We start from the raw sequence: 15,024 nt of genomic DNA on the forward strand, positions 1-15,024 counted from the left end.
TGGCCTTGGGGAGAGAAAAGCCCAGCCTGGACTGAGTGTCCTCTCCTGATCACAGCCATAGTTACACCTTCTAGTAATTAACACTATCTAGGATTATCTAGTATGAATCCTATTATAGTTGGGCTATGCTGTATACAATGTTAACCATTGAGAACATATCTCTCTCTCTCTGCATATATGTGTGAATTATAAAGTATGAGTTGGATTCCAAGTTCAACAAACACAAGGTATTCGCTACATGTTCCCAGTGCCCTATGAGGCTCTCTCAACAAGCTGTTCATCTTTCCTGTTTAGATAACATTACACACCATTGTTTTGTTAGGTGAAGAATAAAGATGAGGGGTGAAAATAAACTTTTGCCTTTAAACAGTTTATTATCCTCAACCCCAAACTAGGAGTTAAATTAGAAAACATTTTGTTGTTGTTGTTGTTGTCTCCAGAGCGATTAATCCATTACTGGTGAGGCCTGTGAGGTGTGGGGTACACCCCCAGCCTCCCCCATGCCCTGCTGGACCACAACCAAGGCCACCCTGGGCCTTCCACTGGGCTCCATCCTTGAAAAGCTGCCTAATGGAGGGAGGTCAGAAAGATCTGCATTTACAATGTGCTAGAACTTTTTTGGGTCAGTTTTATAGAACTTTCTTGGTCAGTTATATTCCACCTCAATCTCTCCAGTATTTTCCAAGCAGATCAAGTCACTTGCAGATAATGAAGAAGCTTTGCGGCCCAGGGGTCCATGGCTTGGAATCAAAGATAGTATCAGGAGGCCCAGGGGTCTCATGTATGGTAGAGATGTCCAGGTGATTTGAGTTTCTGACCTTCCTGTTCTCCATGAGGCCTGAGCAGTGTGGAGGGCAATGAGGAGGTGTCTTCCACAATAGCCACTGAAGTGAGGGAGGCAGAAGGTCAGCTGTTCCAATGGGCAGATGTGGAGAGGTTTCTAGAAGGGGATCAAGTCCGCTGCTTTGGGCAGGAGAATCAGTTATTTTTACAGAAAGCAACAGAGAAATTAATTTTCTTTTCTGACTACTGAAAAGTGGAAAGATGCTCAAGTTTACCATTTAAAGGAGCAATAGACATTTCTAAAATCTCTGTCTAAACTTTGGTTTTCTTTAAAAAACACACAAAAAACCAGGTCATCACAAAAAGTAATGTAAGTGGAGGCTGTAGGCAGGTACTGTTCTGTCCGTGGCAGTCTTTTGTGTAAAGTAAGGCGTATTGGAGCTCTAATTTAACTGATGCAGTGGGGTCTACTGGCTATGCATGCCGAGGCAGTGCAAGTCGTCCGTGCCCTTGCTGTCGAAGCCTGGGAGGGGCTGACCATACTTGTCCACGCACCAACAGATGCCACGCTTTCTGCCTTTGGAGGGGCGACACTGCTTCTTCTTATAAAATCCTTTCTTGTCGTAGTTGGGGATGTGCACACCCCTGGGACTCAGCACATTGGGGAACTTCAGGTGATTCAAGGTGTCTTGCATCTCTCTAAGGAAGGGACCATATTCTATCTCCAGTTTGGACTCCGAGGAGAAGGTCTGGGTGTCCGTGCTCTGGGACTCATAGTCGACTTTGTAGTGCTGGCTGTCCTTTGTGTGACCTTTCTTGATGGTGTCCAGCTTCGCGTGAATGGAATGGAACTTGGAGTCAGGCACCCTATGTGTGCTGGGAGGGGCATGGCTCTCCAAGCTCCCCATGCCTAGGTCCTCCTCTGACTCACTGAGGCAGAGGGCGCCAGCAGCAGGTAGGCGCTCAGCCGGCCAGGACGCTGGCATTGGCGCAGAACCCGCGGCCATCCAGCAGCGCCTGCAGTGGGCGTGGCTCGGTTGGTGGCAGCTGGCAGCTGAGTCCCTAGCTGCAGAGTTCTGTGTAGACACCTCAAGGCTGGCCCTCCCGCAGAGCACATGTCAGGCAGCTGCCACAGCCTGGCTCGCGCACCAGCTCGGCACACGCAGGCACTGCAGGCAGAGGCTCGCACTGGGCCAGCGCGATCCCATCACAATGCTCGCATTGCAAGATGGGACCCTCGTCACCGGTGGCCTGAGGAGCAGGGCCAGGGCGGTGAGTAGAGCTGCCCTGAGCACCGGGCGCCGCAGGAAGCATGGCGCCCATTGCAGGGGCCAACTGGAGTAAGCAGTTACTGGGTCGAGGCACGCAGTGTGAGATTGCAGGATCTGGAGCGCAACTACCGGTGCTCGGCGTGCAGCTGCCCAGCTTCCACCTCAGTACCTATAAGTTCTAATGTCACCCTTTTTCTGTCTTAGAGTAGTTTGGCTGATTTTAATGTAGTTAATCCATTTTGAGTTGATGTTAGTGCAAGCAGAGATCCACTTCCAGTTTTCTGGCTATTGATGTCCAGTTTTCCCAACACCAATAGTTGAAGAGGCTATGATGTCTGTGTATGTGTGGGGTGTGTGTGTGTGTGTGTGTGTGTGTCTGTCTGTCTGTCTGTCTGTGTGTCTGTGTCTGTGTCTGTGTGTGTCGGTCATGAACCCTCGGCCTCGGAGCTACCCCTCAGCATTTCATCTCCAGGCTAGTACTTGAACCACAGTTCCACTTCCCATTTTCTTGTGGTTTATTGGAGCTAAGAGTCTCATCGACTTCCCTGGCCCTGCTGGCTTTCAACAACCATTCTCAGATCTCAGCCTTCTGATTAGCTAGATTAAAGGCATGAGCCACAGTCACCCGGCAAGGCTATGTTTTTTCCACATTACATCTTTCACTCTTTTGTCGAATATCAGATGATTGTAAGTATGTAGTTTTATTTCTGGGTCTTTTCATCTTTTTTAATACGTTTTTTTTGTAAAAATAATGTACAAAGGGATGGCAGTTACATAAGGTAGGTAATGAGTTCATTTCCTCTCAAGCATTGATACTTCCTCCTTTGTTTTTCCCCTACCATCCCTACCCTTCCACCTCCACAACTACTTCTTTCCATCCCTCCTTCCCACTCCCTGCCTAAATTGTAAAGTTCGTTTTGAACATAGTGTCTTGATCTCATTGTTAAAATGGGTCCAACTTTATCCCTAGTTAAGCATTTGGTTTTTTCCCTTCACCTCCCAAAGCTAGAGAAATGTACATACAAGATACAGGGCACCAACATCAAAGAAACAAAAAAAACCACATAAATTAGGTTACAAGATTGGGTGGAAGAATGATGACTGTTGACTTAATTTAATAAGTATTCTATAGTTTTTAATGGTAAGGTTTATTAACTCAAAGGGGGAGAAAAAACATTCAGAATAGTGGAATGTGGCTACTACTCATTTGATGTGTGTGGCTAGATTATGATTAATAAAAATATATCTATTAATTCCCAGTGGTAGACTGCTATGCTAACTGGGAGGAGACTTTGGTAATGCCAGGGGTTTGAATACTGGTAATGAAGCAGAATATGAGGGGAGAGCATTTGCTAAAGATGTAACTTCCTAGGCTCATACTAAATACATTGAAGTAGAATGCTAAGTGATGATCGACTGAGCACCAAATTTTATTTGTTGACTTTTTGTTTTGTGAAGTCCAGGGATTTGAACCTAGAGCCTGGGTGCTGTCCTTTAATTTTTTCTCAAGGCTAGTGCTCTACCAGTTGAAGCACAGCTTCAAGTCCATAATTTTGGTGGTTAATTGGAGATGAGTATTTCCAAATTTCCTCTTTGGGCTTGCTTCAAACGTGATCCTCAGGTATCGGCCTCCCGAGTAGCTCGCATTCCAGTTGTGAGCCACCAGAACCTGGCTAGAATCACATTTTAAAAGTATTCTCTAGGTGAATCAGATGTGTCTAGGTACTATGTGAGCATTTTGGTTCCAGTGGGTTATTTCAGATTTAGAATAACATCAGAATTTTTCTTCTTGTAACTCGCAGCATCCAATATCTATATAATTTATTCAGATCTTCATGTCTGATCTTTTTTTCTTCATTGTACCTTTTTATTCTTACTTCACAAGCAAGCACGTCAGTGATGTATTCCTTTTCTGAAGCAAGTTACATCCTTTCCCATCAATGAGGGATGTACTTGCTGCTCTTACTGCCTGGAGTACCTGCTTCTAGTTAATTGCATGGATGATGGCTCTCAGGTTAACTATCTCCTCCTCAGGAATATCTCCTCACATAACCGCTGTGAAGTTGTTGCCACAAAACTACCAATGTCATGTCTCTGATTTATAAAAATTATCATTATGATTTCTGGTTTTCTTTTCAGCATGAAATTGATGAGGAGAGAGCCACATTCACTTGTTTCTCCAACACCTATAACAGTGCCTGGTCCTTAGTGCTCAGGAGCCTTGCATAGGGATCAGCCTTCTCCAGCTCAATTTATCTTAGCTTCTGGTCAAGACGGCTCTTGAAGCTGACGTCTGGTGGCTAGCAGTCATTCCCTCTCATTCTTTGTGCCTTTCTGTGTTGCTGAGTCCGCCTCAGAGCAAGATCAGTGCCTGACACCTATTTGCTGCTATGGAAAGATGGCTATGACATCATACAAGTTATGGGCATTGTTTTGTGAAACTGTGTGCGGAGACGCATCTCCACACAAGTTCTCCAAGGCAAGTGTCTCCCATGCCCAGGAGTCAATTCCACAACTCAGCATCCTAACTGTCACTTACTCCCTAATGCACTCAGTGTATATTCCCATTTCCATTAAAAAAAGAAAATTCAAGATATGCCTTTGATGATTTGTCATTGAATTACTGAAACAAAGTATATAATTTTGGGGCTGGGAAGGTGGTTAGTGGTAGAGTGCTTGCCTTGCATGCATGAGGCTCTGAGTTCGATTCCTCAGAACCACATAAGTAAAAAGAAAATAAGCTGGAAGTGGCCCTGTGGCTCAAGTGGTAGAGCGCTAGCCTTGAGCTGAAGAGCTGATGGATAGCACCCAGGCCCAGAGTTCAAGCTGACAACCGGACCCAAAAAAAAGTATATAATTTTATGTATTTGTAAGTCTTTGTCCATCTCTCTTGAGCCCTTGGCATATTTCTATGTGTTTGCAACTTGGGAAGGGAAATAAGGTTTAATTCAGGATAGTCAAAAACATTTTGGGAGGGAATGCCAACTTTCCATCTGATGTTCTACAGATGGCCATCTTGTCACAGGAACTGAGTAGACTGTCATAGCATAAGAGGCTTGTCCTGACTTCTACTGACTTTCCTCTGGGGTCACAGAATGTGATCCTACTGCATACGTGTCGCTTGGCTACACTCGAGGGACCAGGTCTTCTCTGAAAATCTAATGGCATGGGGGTAAGAGAAACTAAAACTCAGAACCCAGCTTCCCACATCACTAGGATTACAGGCCTGAGTCTCATATACTAACTCATAACTGCCTTTTTATACATCGTGTAGCCTGTTTCATTATATTCACCTCATAGACAGATATACAAATATATGTTTTTATTTATCCATCTATTTATAATCAGTGTTATATCTAGAAACACAAAAATATATATTCATATAATTATAATCAAAGTTATATTACCACTTTCCCCAATAATATTTTACACTAATATTATGTGAAAAAATACTTAAGATTGAAAAAGTTAAAAGCCCTTGTAGTATGAAAAATCATATTTGATCTTACATATCATATAATATACTATATAAAATGTAATGAATATAACATGTATTTCCATATAACTGATTTAATTGCTCCCTGATTTTGTGTTTGTCGATCTATATAAGCCTTCTTTCTTCTATTGATGATGGCTTATACTTTCCAGTGTCGATATTTCTTATGTATTTTGTCAAATATATTCAGCCCTAAGTAGAATTTTTATGTTAATGGAGCCAAATTTTTCTTCAATATTTCCCAAAGCACAATGAATATGTATACAGACTTGAACTCACTGTTGGAAGAAAGTCCCACATACCACTATAAGTATTGTGGCATTTGTCCCAATTGACAGAACAGCTTTCTAGGTCATCTGATCTGGTATGTCCTAGATCTTTTTTAGCCACCTTATCACCCCATGCAGGCATGGCCTGGCTTCCTTGCAACTCCCTGTGCATTTAACCATTCCCTTTATATCCAATAGGCTCTCTTGTTCATCCCACTGTCACTCTGTTTTCCCACACACAGAACACATGTGCATGGTGCTTTACATTGTAGGTTGAAAAAAAAACACATTTAAGGCTCATGAATTATATAATATAACATAAACACTGACATTTTAATAACTTTAGAAAAATAACTAGAATGATCATTTTACAACAATCAGGACCAAAAAGAAATATAACGATTTTCTAAAGAAGGGGGAAGCAATCTCTAAATCTGGATTGTCTTCTAAGTTGGCTTCAGACACAAATTCTGCCTCAGAGTCCTCAAAAGGATCTACTTCCTCATTAAAGGCAGTATTTTCTTCCCGAGTCTATGGAGGGACAGATCTTATTTCTCAATTGGAAATTGGATCCCCAGCAGAAGGACAGATTGGTCTGGATATTCTGTGAGGACAGATTCCCTTCCCTCAACTGAATCTAGACTTTGGACCTAACTTATTGGTTTTCTTGAACATAGACTGGGGTCATTTTCCATTAGCACATATTTACCCTGCACTCCAGGACCAAAACATTTTTTACTGGTTTGGATGTGATCTAGGTGAATTGTGAGCATCAATGGAAGACATTCTGGATCATCTTCTTCCTTGGTGGTATGTGCAGGTACACCTACATCACATGTGGAGTTCAGAACCAGTGGGATGTCCACAGGACTCAAAACCTAGTTGGGCCTTTCTACACATTGAAAAAAGCCTCTATGTTCACATGCTTTCTGGAGTCCAGTTTTGGCTTCCAATCTCCATCAGTCACAATAGGCGACATCACTGATGGGTTCTTTATCTGGAGTTCAGCAGGAAGTTCTGTACAGTGACACAAACATAAGAATGTAAATAGGTACAGGAGTCTTAGATTAGACTCTAGAAGTTAAAGTGTGACTAAACTTCTATGAGGATTTAGTAGGAGAAGCTGTAGAACTTGAGTTTGGGCTGAACACTGATGAGAAGGTAGGGTGTTTCTAATGAGTGGTTATGTCCAAGTTCTTTTAAAAAGGGAACAGGCATTACCCGGCATAGAACATCCATAAAAGGACATTTTGCCAAGCTGGGTAGTACAAAGGGCTCTTGGCAAAGCAGGCCCATCCCTTGAGGCCTAGATTCCATCCCTACTCAAAAGCTCTAAGGCATCTAAACAAGGACTATTTACTCTTTTCCTTGGTCTCACGGGTCATGCATTGCTCCAGCTGGTCCAGAAGAATATGTAAGCAGAACAGCAAGTCTGAAGAGGGCATGTTGATCTTGTCATACTGTGTAAGTTTTTTCAGGATGTCAAGTTTCTTATGCTCATAAAAATCATCAGGGTAGAAGTCCATCCAAATAGTTAAGATGGAACAATTGATGCTGTGGGCAGATTGGTGACAAGGAAAATGAGAGTCTGCCCTCTCCATCCTGAGCCTTCTACCATAGACCCTTTGTGGCAGGACTAGAATGCTGGGAAGTGGAAAGAGACTCCTGGAAGCAGAATTCTCTTCACAACCCACTTCTAGAAATTTCTAATGCAACCCTCCAAAATTCTCCCTGTGATGGGCAGAGAAAGTTGTTTCCCCACTGTGTCTGACTTGCTACACACAACCCTCCCTGTCATCGAGGGATTGTGATCCATGGTGGCCTGGTCATAAACAGAAAACCCTGTCATAAAAATGGCTACAGCAGCGCTGAGCACAGGTGGCTCATGCCTGTAATCTTAGCTACTCAGGAGGCTGAGACCTGAAGATCCCAGTTCAAAGCAAATCTAGGCAGAAAAGTGTGTGAGACTCCTATCTCAATAATCCACTAGAAAACTAGAAGTGGCACTGTGGCTGAAACAGTAGAGCACTCGCCTTGAGCTGAAGAGTGCAGGGACAGTGTACAGGTTCAGAGTTCAAACCACATGACCAACAAAAACAAAAGTGACTAAAGCGAAAAGAGCAGGTGTGTGGCTCACTTTGTAGAGCACCTACCTAAAATTCATGAAGCCCTGAGTTTAATTGCTAAGATTGAAAGGAGGAAAGAATATGAAGGAATGGAAGGAAGAAAAGAAGGAAGGGAGGAATTTTGATATAACCAAATACTGGAAAGATGTGAAGTATTAAATAAAGGTATCTAAAAGGCAAATTATAAAATGTGGAATTCAGGCTAAAATACATGTACAGTTTTGTTTTTCTGTAAAGTGATACTTACGTGCCTCTTTAGTTTAAAAGTAGTAAATGAGTTTGAAAAATGGAAAAGTTGTTAGAAATGAATCATTATATCTTATCACTTTTTCTGCTACATTCACCACCTACAAAATTGGAACAATGTTCATCATTTTAATTATTAATGTATTAATTTAATCTTTCATCTTTAGTGTATAGTCTATTTTGCACATCATTTGTTTGAACTCTTTTTTTTGTTCGTTTTTTGTCCATGATGGGTCCTGAACTCTGGGCCTGGGCACTGTCCCTCAGCTCTTCACCTCAAGGATATCACTTTACCACTTGAACCACAGTGCCACTTCTGGCTTTTCTGCTTATGTGGTACTGAGAAATCGAACCCAAAGGCTCATACATGCAAGGCAAGCACTCTACCACTTAGCCACCTTCCCAACCCTGAAATCTTTATTTTTTCCTGCAGACATAGGCTTGAACACAGGGCATGGGTGCTGTCCCAGAGCTTCTTTGCTCAAGTTTAGCACTCTGCCATACAAGATTAAACCATAGTGCCATTTCTTGTTTTTTAGTGGTTAATTGGAAATAGCAGTCTCATGGGAACTTTTCTGCCCAAGACTGGCTTTGAACCAACATCCTCATTTCTCAGCCTCCTGAGAAGGTAGGATTACAGGCGTGAGCCACCTGTACCCTTGTGCTCATTTATTTTCTTTTAAATGTTATATAAGTTTAGTTCCCCCACCCAAATACGTGCAAACTGAGATGCAAATTGGCTTTAAATAAACCACTACTTGAGGATGCTGAAATTACAAATGATGGCAAATTGTTTTTAACATTTTTTAATATGAGAAGCTTGAACTGAGGGCCTGATTGAAATCCCTATTCTCTTGTGCTCAAGGCTATCACTCTACTAGTTTGGCCCACAGGGCCCTTTTAGTTTCTTGGTAACCAGTTAATGAGATAATAGTCTCACAGACCTTCTTATCCAGGCTGTTATTAATCCTCGATTATCAGATCTCAGCCACCTGAGTTGTTATGATTACAGGCATGAGAAACTGTCACCAGTTTTTTAAAAAGCAACAACAGATTACTTTAGGGGAGGATGGAGGAGGAGAAGCTAGAGGCTAAACAAGCTCTCACATAGAAAATAGTTGTAGTGTTCCACTGAAGAGTCCTAGGTCAGAGAATGACCAAGTGTGCCATCACAGTACAGTTTGGGCAGAGAGGGAAAATCCAGACAAGGAGACAGATCTGAGCACTTGCCATTAGCTGCAGCTGTGGTGGTGGCGGCAACGGCAGCAGCCTAGCCGCCAAAAGAACAACACAGAGTCTGGGACAATGGTGCCAGACACAGCAGGTGACCGGATTCTACTTAAAACCAGAAAGAACTGATAAGTAGCAGATATCTTCATCCTGCATATCACAGACCAGAGACAACCCAGGAACCAAGACTCCAGCGTGAGTAGAATCCTGACATACTCACTCCTTCTTAGGGAACAGAGGAGGGAAGGCCACCCTTACCATCCTCACCCCCGGAGACCTCCATATTTGATATTGAAAAGGCCCAGTTGAGCAGCAAGCTCCATCTCAGGCCTTGGAAAAAAAACAAAAGAGTCATTTAGGAGGTCTCAGGCACCTGACCTGACCTGCCAGGCTCAGCTCCTCCCTGGGAAAAATCACCCAGCCCAGGCAGACAAAGCTCTGCCCCGAGGGGAGTGACTTTCTTCACTGGGTAAACAGAGCCAGAGGCTGCCCCTCCCTGCAGCAGCCTAGACAGACAAGTGAAATTCAGTAAACATAAACCCTGATAATGGCTCTAGGCTGGGCTCTGTGAGTGTCTCAGAAGTTACCCCTCAGGGAAAAGCTGCAATTTGCTAAAAGGCCTCAATTCTACCCAGAACATAGCCTCATCACAGCATCTTCAAATTAGAGGAAACAGCCATCTCCCTCTTTTGTGAAACTCAAAGCAGATCTCCCTCTCATTGAACTATACTGGGAGGAGGATCACAAAATCCTGATCATTTTTCTGCCTGCTCCAACAAATTGACTTAAGAAACCAATCAAGCCACAGGCAAACCAAACACCACAAGCAGACTAAAGACTCCACCAAGAGACTGGTTACAGACACAGGGTGATACAGGTTCTTCCCATCTACTTCCCCCCCCCCCCCCCCCGCAAAAAAAAAGAACTCTTTTTGGTACCTTTTTTAATTTTTAATTTTTTAAAAAAATTGTTTTCTATTCATTTTTTTCTCCCCTCCTAATTTTTATTTTAGGTGTATGTGTGTGTGAGTGTGCTTTGTTTAAATCTCTACTGACCTTTTGGTCTTTTTATCTTTTTTTTTCTTTTTCATTCTTTTCATTTTTCTTCTGTTTCCTTGTTTTTGTGTGTGACTTATTTGCTGTTCTGCTCATCTTCAGATATATGCCCATTGTCAAATATTAGACCTTACCCCCATTGTATACACATTAATCAAGAATTTTATTACTCAAAACAAAACTTCTTAGCCTTAAATTCTGTAATAGCAGTATTATCTCTTTAGGCCTATATAATTTTTGAGAATTTTTATTTTTTAGTTTTTCATGTCTCCTTTCTATCCCTCCCCTCCTCTCATCGTATCTTTTTCTTCTCTCAATATCACCTTAAACTTAGATAATTTTTAAGATTCATTTATTAAACTTAAATATTTGTTTTTCCCATTTTTTCTTGTCTTTTTTTCTCTCTCCTACTATTCTGTCCAATCCATTTCCCTCTTTGAGATTAGAACTTGGTTAAATTCACTCTCCTTTTACCTCTCTACATTCTTCTAATCCTATTTTTCCTCACATTTGTCCCTAAATATAATAATTTCTGGTTTGCCAAATTCGTCCTTGCTGTTGTTAGCCCATTAATCCATAGTTGTTTGATGTTGAATAGATTGTATCTGTTGAACTAGATTATATCTGTGTCCTTTTGCCTGTGCAACTGCAGGACTTTGGTTGATGCATGCCTTCAAAAGTATTCTAGCAGAAAACTTTCATATCAAATGGGCAGAACAAGCCAGAAAAACACAAGAAAAATGAAAGTCCTGGTATCTCAACTCCCACTCATGATAACCAGTATTCCAGAGGAGAGTTCCCCAAAAGCTCAATAAATATTACTTGGAAACATGGTGAATGAACAGATAGAAAACCTGCAAAGGACTCAGTGTGAACATGATAGGGAGATAGAGGAAGCAAACCAAAGATCAATACAGTAATCTCATGAGCATGAGGAAGCTACTCAAAGATTGATACAGAAATGCATGAATAGGTTGAGAACACTCAAAGAGAAATAAAGGAATTGTGTGAGCAGGCTGAGAACCATCATAGAATTATAGGAATTGCATGAGCAGGCTGAAAACAGACAAAGAGAATGTCAGGAATTGCGTGAACAAGCTGAGAACAGTCAAAGAGAACTACAGGTATTGCATGAAAATGAGGAAGCTAATCAAAGAGTAACACTGGAATTGCAAGGGAGGGACGAGAATAAACAAAGTTCAATAGAGGCATTCATGGAATCCATAAACAGACAGTTGAAAGAATTCAGGGAGACCACAAAGGGAATGCTGAATGGAACCCGACAGAAGGAATGGGAGTATAAGGAAACCATAACCAAACAACTAAGTGATTTGAGAATAAGAACTGAACACCAAATTAAGGAAGTAAAGAAGTCCATTCAAGATCTAAAACAAAGCTCCAACAAAGAATTTGAAGTAATCAAAACCAAACAATTAGAAGGAAAATGAATAAAAAACAAAGAAGAAAGTCTTGACAGTAGGTTAGACCATGCAGAAGATCGAATCTCGGTAAATGAAGACAGCCTAGATATTATACAGAAACAATGTACAACTATCCATGACAAATCCAGAAAAATGATAGATATATTCAGCAATTGGAAGACACCATCAGAAAGCCTAATCTGAGAATAATGTGTGTAGAGGAGCACCTTGAAACAGAAGATAATGGTCTAGGAAATTTGTTTAACAGGATCCTAGCAGAGAAATTCCCAAACATGCAAAAGGATAGGCCTATTCAGATACAAGAAATGTTTAGAACCCCAAATTGACCAGACGAGAGCAGGACATCCCACCGTCACATTATAATATGCACAAGATCAATTCAGACCAAGGAAAAGATCCTTAAAGCTGTCAATGAGAAAAGATCAATCATCTATGAAGGGAAAACAATTAGAATAACTTCATTTTTTTCATCAGAGTAAATTAAAGCAAGAAGAGCCTGGAATGATGCATGCCAAAGTATGAACCAAGACAAAGTATGAACCAAGAATACTGTAAACAGCTAAATTCTCCTTCATAACCGAAGGTGAAATAAAAATCTTCCATAGAAAAGAAAAACTGAAAAAATATATATCTCCACCAAACCGGTCCTACAAAAGATACTTAAAGATGTCCTACACAGACAGAACGGACAAGATCACAATAAAGACAAAGAAATGGCACCCAAACTGAGAATCCAAAAACCATAGGAAGAACCAAGTTGAGGCAGCCCCCAAGAAGGCGGATAAAATGGCAGAAACTACCAAACACTTCTCAGTCCTTTCTCTCAATATTAACGGATTTAACTCTCCAATTAAGCGACATACACTGTCTAGTTGGATTAAAAAGCAACATCCTTCTATCTGCTGCCTTCAGGAATCACACCTTGCTCATAAAAACAAATACACTTTGAACATGAAAGTCTGGAACAAAATCTACCAAGCAAATGGCCCGTATAAACAGACAGGAATTGCAATCATAACATCAGATAAAATAGACTTCAAATTAAAATTAGTGAGAAGAGATAAAGAAGTTCACTACATACGAATTAAGAGATCTTTCTTTCAGGAGGATATTGCAATACTAAATACTATTCGCCAAACAATGGATCACCGAAATTTATCCAACAGATACTACTTTCCCCAAAATCTCAAATAGATCCAAAGATAAGAATTGTTGGGGACTTTAAAAGACCACTATCCACAATACATAGATCAACTCGAAAAAACTCAACAGAGAAACTGCAGATCAAAAGAACTGCCTAGATCAGCTAGATTTAACAGAAAACTACTGAATATTTCACCCAGCAGCATCAGAATACATTTTTTCTCACCATTACATGGAACATTTTCCAAATTAGACCACTTTTTTATTGTGAAAATACTGTACAGAGGGGTTACAATTACATGGGCAAGACAATGAGTACATTTCTGATAAAGCATTGTAGCCTCCTCCTTTGTTTCCCCTTCCCCTCCCATTCTCCCCCCGTCCCACCACCCAACCCTCATCCCCCCCCCACCAAAGTTGTAAAGTTCGTTTTTGACATAATGACTTGTATGTCTCGTTGCAATGGGTCCACCTATTTAAACGATTTGTTTTTTCCCTTCCCCTCCACAAATGATAACATCAAATACAGGGAAAGCAGGGGTTATTCAGTGGTGGAGGCACATGTAAAGCAACAAAGAAATCATCTTATAAATGTGTTAGAAACAATTGCATGAAAGAAAAAAATCATTTGAATAAATATCATAGGGTTCATTTCCCTAACATCAGCTTATCTGACCTTTTCTGCTTGACTCAGACTTATACAAGTTATTACAAATAGGGGAAGCCATGGGACCTAAGTGTCTTTGGGCCTGGCTTACTTCACTTAATATAATTTTTCCCAAGTCTTTCCATTTCCTAACAAATGGGGCAATGTCATTCTTTCTGATGGAGGCATAGAATTCCATTGTGTATATATACCACATTTTCTTGATCCATTCATCTACTGAGGGGCATCTGGGTTGGTTCCATATCTTAGCTATGGTAAATAAGGCTGCAATAAACATAGCTGTGTTGGTAACTTTCTTGTAGTTTTGTTTGTGAACATTTGGTGAAATGCCCCATAGTGGGATTGCTGGGTTATAGGGGAGCTCTATGTGGAGTCTTTTGAGGAACCTCCATACTACTTCCCAAAGTGGTTGTACAAGTTTACACTCCCACCAAAAATGCATTAAGGTTCCCTTCTGTCCACATGCCATCCAGCATCTGTTGTTATTAGAGTTCTTCATTCTAGCCATTCTAACTGCGGTGAGGTGGTATCTCAATGCTGTTTTAATTTGCATTTCTTTTATTGCTAGGGAGGTTGAGCATTTCTTCATGTGTCTATTGGCCATCCTTCATTCCTATTCAGAGCAGTTTCTCTTTATGTCTTTAGCCCAATTATTTATTGGGCAGTTTTTTCTTTGAAGGTTTGTTGTTGGGGGGTTTAATTTTTTGAGTTGCAGGTATATTTTAGATATGAGACCCTTGTCTGTTATATGGCTAGTGAAGACCTTCTCCCAATCCGTGGGCTTCCTACTGATCTTGCTAGTTATGTCCTTTGCCATGCAGAAGCTTTGCAATTTCATGCAATCCCATTTGTTCAACCCTTCTTAGATTTGTTGTGCTTCTGGGTCACTATTAAGAAAATTTCGGCCTGTGTCTTTAGATCTATGTGGGATTTGAGGGAAAGTAGTTTTTCTTGGATAAATTTGGGTGCTCCGTTGTTTGGCGAATAGATATTTAGAATTGTAATATCCTCCTCAAGGAGAGATCCCTTAATGAGTATGTGGCGACCTTCTTTATGTTTTCTCACTAATTTTAATTTGAAGTCTATTTTATCTGGTATTAGGATTGCAACTCCCGCCTGGTTATGGGGGCCATTTGCTTGGTAGATTTTGTTTCAACCTTTCATATTGAAAATGTGTTTGTTTTTATGGGCAAGATGTGACTCCTAAAAGAAGCAAATAGAAGGATGTTGCTTTTTAATCCAAGAAGAGAGTCTATGTCGTTTAATTGGAGAGTTAAGTCCGTTAATGTTGAGAGA

At 41.0% G+C, this 15,024-nt stretch overlaps 1 pseudogene; it reads right to left on the minus strand.

Moving 5' to 3' along the window:
* Positions 1-1,250: 1,250 nt before the first annotated feature.
* Positions 1,251-2,097, minus strand: LOC122098306 (annotated as a pseudogene).
* Positions 2,098-15,024: the final 12,927 nt, after the last annotated feature.

This window comes from Dipodomys spectabilis, unplaced genomic scaffold, assembly GCF_019054845.1.
Source record: "Dipodomys spectabilis isolate Male_0828 unplaced genomic scaffold, ASM1905484v1 ptg000473l, whole genome shotgun sequence".
Classification (NCBI taxonomy): domain Eukaryota; kingdom Metazoa; phylum Chordata; class Mammalia; order Rodentia; family Heteromyidae; genus Dipodomys; species Dipodomys spectabilis.